The sequence below is a fragment of the Puma concolor genome, chromosome D2 (assembly GCF_028749965.1).
Source record: "Puma concolor isolate L17-30 chromosome D2, mPumCon1.1.hap2, whole genome shotgun sequence".
Lineage (NCBI taxonomy): Eukaryota > Metazoa > Chordata > Mammalia > Carnivora > Felidae > Puma > Puma concolor.
The window spans coordinates 7,423,006-7,430,864 of NC_141677.1; the positions used below are offsets into that span (position 1 = coordinate 7,423,006).

The 7,859-nt window shown below is 46.9% G+C and overlaps 1 protein-coding gene across 5 annotated transcripts in view; it reads left to right on the plus strand.

Annotated features, from left to right (window-relative positions):
• Nucleotides 1-2,977, plus strand: part of LOC147575750 (uncharacterized) — a 37,770-nt gene extending 34,793 nt beyond the window's left edge. For 3 of the 5 annotated variants that reach the window (XR_015241521.1, XR_015241524.1, XR_015241525.1), the window contains one exon: nt 77-2,977. The gene's annotated coding sequence lies outside the window, so the exon portion shown is untranslated. The remainder of the gene's footprint in view (nt 1-76) is intronic. The other 2 variants (XR_015241523.1, XR_015241522.1) reach the window with 2 other exon arrangements.
• The last annotated feature ends 4,882 nt before the right edge of the window (nt 2,978-7,859 follow it).

A 7,859-nucleotide genomic window follows, 5' to 3' on the forward strand; every position in this document is an offset into this window, starting at 1 on the left:
TTTTATTTCTTCCCCCACTTTTAGAATACTTTTTCTACATATGTAAGTATATGCTGATTTGTTTATCTGTTTCTAGTCTGTCTTCTCATACTGAGCTGTAAGAGCAAGAAGAGCAGGGGCTGTGTGTGTTTTGGTATTGCTGTATCTCCAGAAGCGAACACAGTGCCTGGTGCGTAGAAGGTGCTCAGTAAATGTTTCTTTAATGAATCAATGAACGAACCAATGAATGAGAGATTGGCTGGGAAACTCTCAGGTGTCAGGAGAACACATTGCAGGCACAGCTAGAAAGAAAGTTGGTTAAAGCGACTTTTTTTTTTAATGTTTATTTTAGTTTTGAGAGAGAGACAGACAGACGGACCACGAGTGGGGGAGGGGTAGAGAGAGAGGGAGACACAGAATCTGAAGCAGGCTCCAGGCTCCGAGCTGTCAGCACAGAGCCCGATGCGGGGCTCGAACCCACGAACCACGAGATCATGACCTGAGCTGAAGTCAGATGCTTGACTGACTGAGCCCCCCAAGTGCCCCATTTCGGGGTCTTTATTACTAGTTACAGATAATTCTCAGACTCTGAAAATGTGATTGCTCAAATTTCACTTTAAATATAGTCAGTACGAGTTGATATTTATAGAAGTTTTACTTCCCTCTATGCTGGAAAAAGCCTCCTGCCTGTTAGAATTCTCTATCTGCGTTCTTTGCCTCCACAAGGGCAATGAATGACAGGACCAACAACAATGGTAACATGGCCGCTGTTTAGGTAGCACTTCCTGTATGGCGGGCACGGGGCTGACTGGTCTAGGTAACTAATCTATCCTTCCCCGTAGATGAGGACGCTGCAGCACGAGAGGTGTATTACCTAGAGTGGGGTAACTTATATTTTGCCACTGTGGCATCCATGTAGTTTGGTGGTCAAGGTTATCTACTGAACACAGTTATTTGGGGCTTCAGGCTCCTTTCATATAGAAAGCCAGTAGGGCATCGGAATCCTCCTTTTGGCCCCTGTGAATCCGGTGGTAGTTGATAAGAGAAAGGGGAGGGAATGTGAGGATCAGGCAGAAGGGTTTAGATTCCAAGTCGAGAAGTGGTCTATTTCCTCCCTGTGCTCAGATTCCATCGGCCAGGTGTCGATTCCATGACCCCATCGAAAGGCAAGGGGGCTGGGATGCATGGTCTTGGCAAATGCCCAGGAAGAAGAGGAAATGGTGTCAGTGAGCAGCTAGTTTCTGTCTCTCAAAGGCTAAGTGACTCATAAGATAATAAATATTACAGCTTGGGGACCCAAACCCACGTCAGTTGCAAGCTGTTAACCGCACACTCCCTTTCTTCCCTTCATCTGTCAGTTCATTGTCAGTGTTTGCTTGTTTTGTGTCAAATGTATAGTGTACCACAGCCGGGCCATGAAGGGAAGGTTCTGGTCTGCTCTTTGTCAGGAGGACTCACCACCTGATCAAGGGCTGGGCTGAAAGTGGATTATTTGAAGGGGCAGGAAGATGGATGGCTGTGATACTTCCTCTGTGAAACCATATAGCCTCCGTTTGTTTTCATGTCAGCAGCTCGGGGGTGCTGTTCCTGCTGAACTAATTCCCGCCAGATATCATGAGGCCACGTTAGACCAAGGACATCGGACCCTTCTCTGTGGCCGGGCTGCTCACGGACCCTTGGATCTCCCATTGCTAAACCTGTGTAATGGGCATAACTTCATTTTACCCAGTCCACTGTGCAAGATATGCACCTTTAAGTATTTCTTTAACTCAAGTTGTCATACTTCATTGATTCCAATACATGCCTTTTCGTGCGTTAGCGTCTCAGAAATCAGGATCTTCTCACTGATGGCATCTTTGAATAGCTATTTCCCGGGTGGCAGGGCGGACAGAATGGCCCGTGCATGTCTGAACTTGTTCACAGGCATTCCTATGACCGTCCCTTCTGTTGAAGTCTGTGCATTGTTGGTAGGACCCAAGTTGAGTTTAGTTGCTGTTTGAAATGTTTTCAAAAAGATCATCCCAAGTTTCAGGTTTGAGATGAAAAGTTATCGTCAACAGAAAGGTTTGGAAACAGAGCAGTGGGGTGCAAATATGATATTAGTGAAGCAGGTATTTGTGTTGGGGGGGTCGCTGAAAAGCAACAACCTCACACACAGTAATAGATGTAGATTACTACAAGCGTTTGAAACTGTGATCATTTTGTTACTGAGTTGTGTACAAAGGCAATGCCTGTTTGCACACGTAAAGCAAGCAAGCACCCACATCAGACCTTTTAGAATGGGTGGCAGCATCTCAGAAGAAAACCTGGAGCCAACAGTGGGGGCACTTGTAAGAAAGTTTCATCATCAATACAGAGGACAGCGCCGTGCAGAAAAATATGAACATTGATTCCGAATGCGTAAACTCTGAATGCGAAGATAACTTCAGGAATTTCTTAACGGATTTATTTTCTTTTTTGTATACGCGTGAGTGTGATGTATAATAAAAGCCTCTGACCCAATAAGTCTAGAAAAGCTTTTTCGGCAAGCATAAAATACAGATTTTAAGTGATGAGAAAGCATTGTTTCATAGATGAATTGGCGTCTTTCTTTCTTAGTGGTACATAAATTAATGATGCGTTTTACAATCGATGGCTTCTGAGTATCAATGAAATAGCTACTTTCTCATTTGAGTTCCCATTCCTTTGGGTATTAGAAATTAAATTTCTGTCAGTTCAGCAGCACCCCTCCCCATGATTACACTGCATTCCTGGGGGCTTACCCACAGCTACCATTTAGACTGAGGACACTGTGTTTGTTGGGCATGAGTTTCTCTCTGTGCTGGCAGCCGCCGAGATGGCCATGTCTGATGCCACACAGATCGCTGCTGGGTCCTTTTCCTGTTCTCATCTCGGGCCTCTTTCAGAGTTGGGGGGATCTTTCTGCTAGTTCAAGTGGGCTTGGGGTCCACCTCCCTGGCAGCGAAGACGCTGAGCTGGTGAGGCCCTGGGCCCCTCGGTGGGCTCTCTGGAGCAGGAAGGGCAGTTTGCATCCTCTTGGGCCCTGGGTGGAATTCACTCTTCCCGCTGCTCTTAGGCATGTAGGATCCAGCTTCCCTTTGCCATCTCTTTGGAACGGGGAGACCTAGACCCCGCCATGTTTCCACTCTGGTATCTCGTGGCCTCCCTGGCTCCACCTGGGGAAGGGGTATGCGTGTCCTCCGGCCTGGGTGGGGTTTCTGGTTGTTCCTCTTCCATCTCTGCACGATGAGGGGAGGGGGCTGTGCTGCAGGACCCCCTGTTGAGGTCCCTCCTGGCCTCCTCTCCAGCCTGCCCTGTCCTCCTGGTCTGGGCAATGCTTTCTAACCTGGAGGGCCAGAGAGACTGTCTCTTACTCCCCTCCCCAAGTTTTGCAGCTCCTCAGAGGCTTGGGGTTCTAAAACTGAAGCCAAGGACAGACTCGTGGTTCCCCTACCGTCTGGACGAGTGCTTCAGAGCACAAAGCTGACTAAATGGAAGAAAGATCTGGAACAAAGAAACACAAGAAAATCACATTGGCTCACATTTCAAAATATCACCCCAATGCAGGTTCTCACCGTGGTTCCCCTCTCCCCTTTATTTTAATGTGTTTGTGTGGGTCCATTTCTCACATTGTTGGTTTTCCACCCTATTTTGTAGTAGCCTGGGGCCCCGTTCTAACTACGATGCCTCAGATTGACTGTTTCTCATTACCTCGGAAACTGCGGTGAAGGGACAACCATGTTCTTCCTTCACCTCCTCCTCCTTCAATTGTTATCATATAAAGTTTATAGTCTTTGTTCCATCATAGAGAATCCATAACATGAGACGAAGCAGAAGGAAGGAAAGGAAATCATGCATCACCTCACTGTGCTAAGACATCCACTGGTTGGTGACATTTTGTTCTTTCTCAAGTTGGTTCTTCGTGCTTACATAGCTTTTGTATATTTTTATATAGCTGACATTGCATCAGCCATAAAAGCGAATATCCTGCTTCGTTCGTTCAACACTGTGGCTGAGTATGTTTCCTTATTATCCTCAAGTCTTCAGAACCCTTAGTTCAATGTGGCCGTTTATGCAACCATCTCCCTTGCGTTGAGCACTTAGCGTATTCCCTTCGTCATAAATAAACGATAGCATTGTGATGACATCCTTGTGCATGAAAGTTGCCCCGCCGTTTCTGACTATTGTCTTGAGATAGACTCCCAGGATCGGGATCGCTTGTAAGACTGCCGTCTTAAAAACAAGCCATTTCCCTACCCTCTCTGTGGTGTCTTCTCTGCCCATTTATCAGTTGTTACAGTAACGCTTATCTGTGGGTAGCGCGTACTGTTTGGCTGGGAGTTTTCTACAAGCTGGTGTCCTTACAACAATTTGGATTTATCTATAGGAGGTCACGTCCGGTACCTCCATGTACAAAGTCTGACTCGGTTACTTCGAAAGTTTCATCATTTTTTAGCCAAAGATGTTGACAGGCAGCCTGCGGCATTAGACCTGGAGCGTCACATCGAACATGAAAATGACTCTGAACGTGATGTGGCCGATTTCGTTTTAAACAAACATCCAACGCTGATCCATAAAAAGCACTGTCCCCTCCAAGGAGCCACTGTGGATGGCCGAGCACTTATTCCAAAGATGCATCATCACTCAAGATGGTTTCAGGCCTCCCCTCTTGAAAACGGCTGTCAGAGTCTTGTGAATATCCTCCATGAAGAAAAACAAAAAGAACAAGCTTAATCCTTCGAGGAAGAATTGGATCTTGGGAGCCTTTCAGTGGTATTCAGGATAAAATCTGAGTAGACCGTGGGGTTGGTGAGCAGGTGGACAAGACTAATAAAACTGTCGTAAGGCCACGGGGTGACTTTCTGGTGCGACTAGTCGGTAGCCGAGTGTACGGAGACAGTTCTCCAAGAGAAAAGAATTACGCTGTAAGCCACAGCAGCATCTTTGGGACGGAAGCATCACCCATGTTGACATCAGGTTGGGGAAGTATATGCTCTGAAGCATTTAACCTCGGCTCATTACTTACTAGTGATATCATTTAAATTAAAATAGCCACTTTTTTTTTTTTTTTTAAGTATGAGATCGGGGCGCCTGGGTGGCTCAGTCAGTTAAGCGTCTGAGTCAGCTCAGGTCATGATCTCGCAGTTCGTGAGCTCGAGGTCCACATGGGGCTCTGTGCTGACAGCTCAGAGCCTGGAGCCTGCTTCGGATTCTGTGTCTCCCTCTCTCTCTCTCTGCCCCTCCCCTGCTTGCACTCTGGCTCTCTCTCTCAAAAATAAATAAACATTAAAAAAAAAAGTCTGAGATCAGGAAGAAGAATAAAATGTATGTAATTGCAAATTCCTGGGCTTGATTAATTTTAACACTCCAGGGAGGACCTTGCCTCTTTTAAAACAATGCCATCTTATCCGTTTAAAATAATACAGACGCATCCCAGGGAATTGGGGAAACCCAGGAACTTTGTCTCTCAGAGATGTTCCCTCATAATATCTGATTGGGTTCCCTGGAAACAGAGTCCGAGATAAAAGTTGCATGCGGAGTGTATCTTGGGGAGACTCCCCTGGACGAAAGGAAGGGAGAAGCTCGCAGAGGGAGAGTCTGGCTCCAAATGTGGCTCCCACTGGCCGGGGCTGAGCGGGCCTGGCCTTCCAGAATGCTTCCAAAGGAAGGTAAGTGGGTGGGCCTTTGTGGCCCTGCCTCAGCAAGTCACTGCCCGCCCCCCCCCCCCCAGGGGCTAATTTTGGATGCGTCTACTTCCTGGGGCCCAGAACAATTCCCAGTGAGGGGTGCAGCTGTGAGCTATCAGCAGTGACGTCCCAGCAGCCGGGGAGGGATCAGGGCTCCAGAGAGGGACTTGGGTGAAGACACATGATCTACCACATTGCATGCACATTGGGATCCCCCCCACCCCCCACATCACATACAACTTCAAGCCCACTTTTTTTTTGCTGAACGTTCTTTGGTGAACTGTCCCCATCTCGTGAACCTTTCTTTGAAAACATTTTAAGTAGATGCCTGTTTGATTGTGTGGAAATGTCATCTATGTAACCATTCTCTCATTGTGGGACAGCTCATTTTTAACACATTTTCCCCGTGAGAGACAATGTTGCCACGGCCACATTTGTGTCTCGGCGATGGACACGGTAACAATGAAAAGAGTCCACACTTAATTGACTGCTTATTGCTGACCGGATCAGGCTAATATTTTTCTTGCCTTCCGTGTGGAGTTTTCATGAAAAATAAACAAGAAGATGCATATAAATAAAGATGTTACATTTAATAACTCAGTCGTCTTCACACCTCCGTGACGCAGAGAGAGTTATCCCCATTTTGCAGGCGAGGAACCCAAGGTCCAGAGAGGTTGAGTCCCCCTTGCAAAGTTGCACAGCTGGTGAAATACAGACACTCTAAATCCAGAGGTCAAACAATGCACTGTACTGCTTAGCCTGCTTTCCTGAAGTTCATGTCCTTAGAAGGAAAATTCTGAGGTCAAAGGGCTTGATTTATTTTAGAACTCATGATAAGAATTGCCAGACTGTTTTCCAGAAGCAGTGAGTACTTGTTCTAGCAGAGGAAGTGGGTTTATTTCAGCGCAGTCAACCCCGAAAACCCTCAATCCTTAGAACCATGATACACGCACGACTAGTCCTCTATTTCCTTGTCTTCCATCAGGCATTGTGAACATCGGTGGTTCTTTAAAAAAATTTTTTTTTAATTTTTAAAAAATGTTTATTTATTTTTGACAGAGCGAGGGACAGAGCGTGAGCTGGGGAGGGGCACAGAGAGGGAGACACAGAATCCACAGCAGGGTCCAGGCTCCGAGCTGCCAGCACAGAGCCCGACGGGTCTCAAACCCACGAGCCACGAGATCCTGACCTGAGCCAAAGTCACAGGCTTAACCGACTGAGCCACCCAGGCGCCCCTGAACGTCGGTGGTCCTTAAGCAGAAGGTTTTCTTTTTGTTTTAGCACGCACGACTTTTTCAGGATCATCTTGTAAGGGTTGACTCCGTTGTGCTGCCTACATTTCCAAGAAGAATTTTTCGTTTGCAGAATGAATGCATGAATGAGGGCGGGGAGAGAACGTGAACCCGCAACCCCTCGCTGGGAGTGAAGCAGGTGAATGGAAACCCCAGAGAAGACCGTCCTCCAGAAACAGCAGGAGTAGTTTTCGACAATGGAAAGGTTTCCCAAAAATTCTTTGCCAGGGTCTTTTTCTGAGTCTCCGTTGAACTGCTTATTTAATAAGCACTGTCCACCCTTTACGAGCTGGACTCTATCATGTGCTTGGAAACACCAACGTTTCATGCTGGGAACAAAAACCTTTGGGGTCATCTAGCCCCCACCTGATTTCAAGCTGGAGGAGCACGAAGTCAGGGCAGCCCCCTGCTAGGGGAGGGGCATTTCCCTGTTCTGGGGGTGGCAGTGCAGGAGCTGGGTTGCTGTTATCTTTCATTCGTGGTCAGAGGAACCCTTCTAAGATGTCACCAGAGCTATTTTGCATTATTTTAGCAGTGACTTAGGCTGATGCTACCTTCAAATACCTCAATATCTAGTTTGCCACCGAATTCTGAAGGATTTCTTTGGAAAACCAAGAAGTTTTTCCCTCAATATTTTGCCCTTTGGCACTGGATCAAACCTCTCCAAGTTCATTTCCTGACCTCCTCCTCTTCCACCTAGGTTCCTGGGAGGCTTCGGTGAGCTAACGTATGTAACATACGTCCCCAGAGTAAGCGCTCAGTAGATACTGGCTTCCACTTCCTCCGGGTCCGCACGTTCCCTGAACTTTCTTCCACCTGGGATGGCGAATGATTGTGTGAGTTTCCTTTCTTTTTTCCTTCTTTCTTTCTTTCTTTCTTTCTTTCTTTCTTTCTTTCTTTC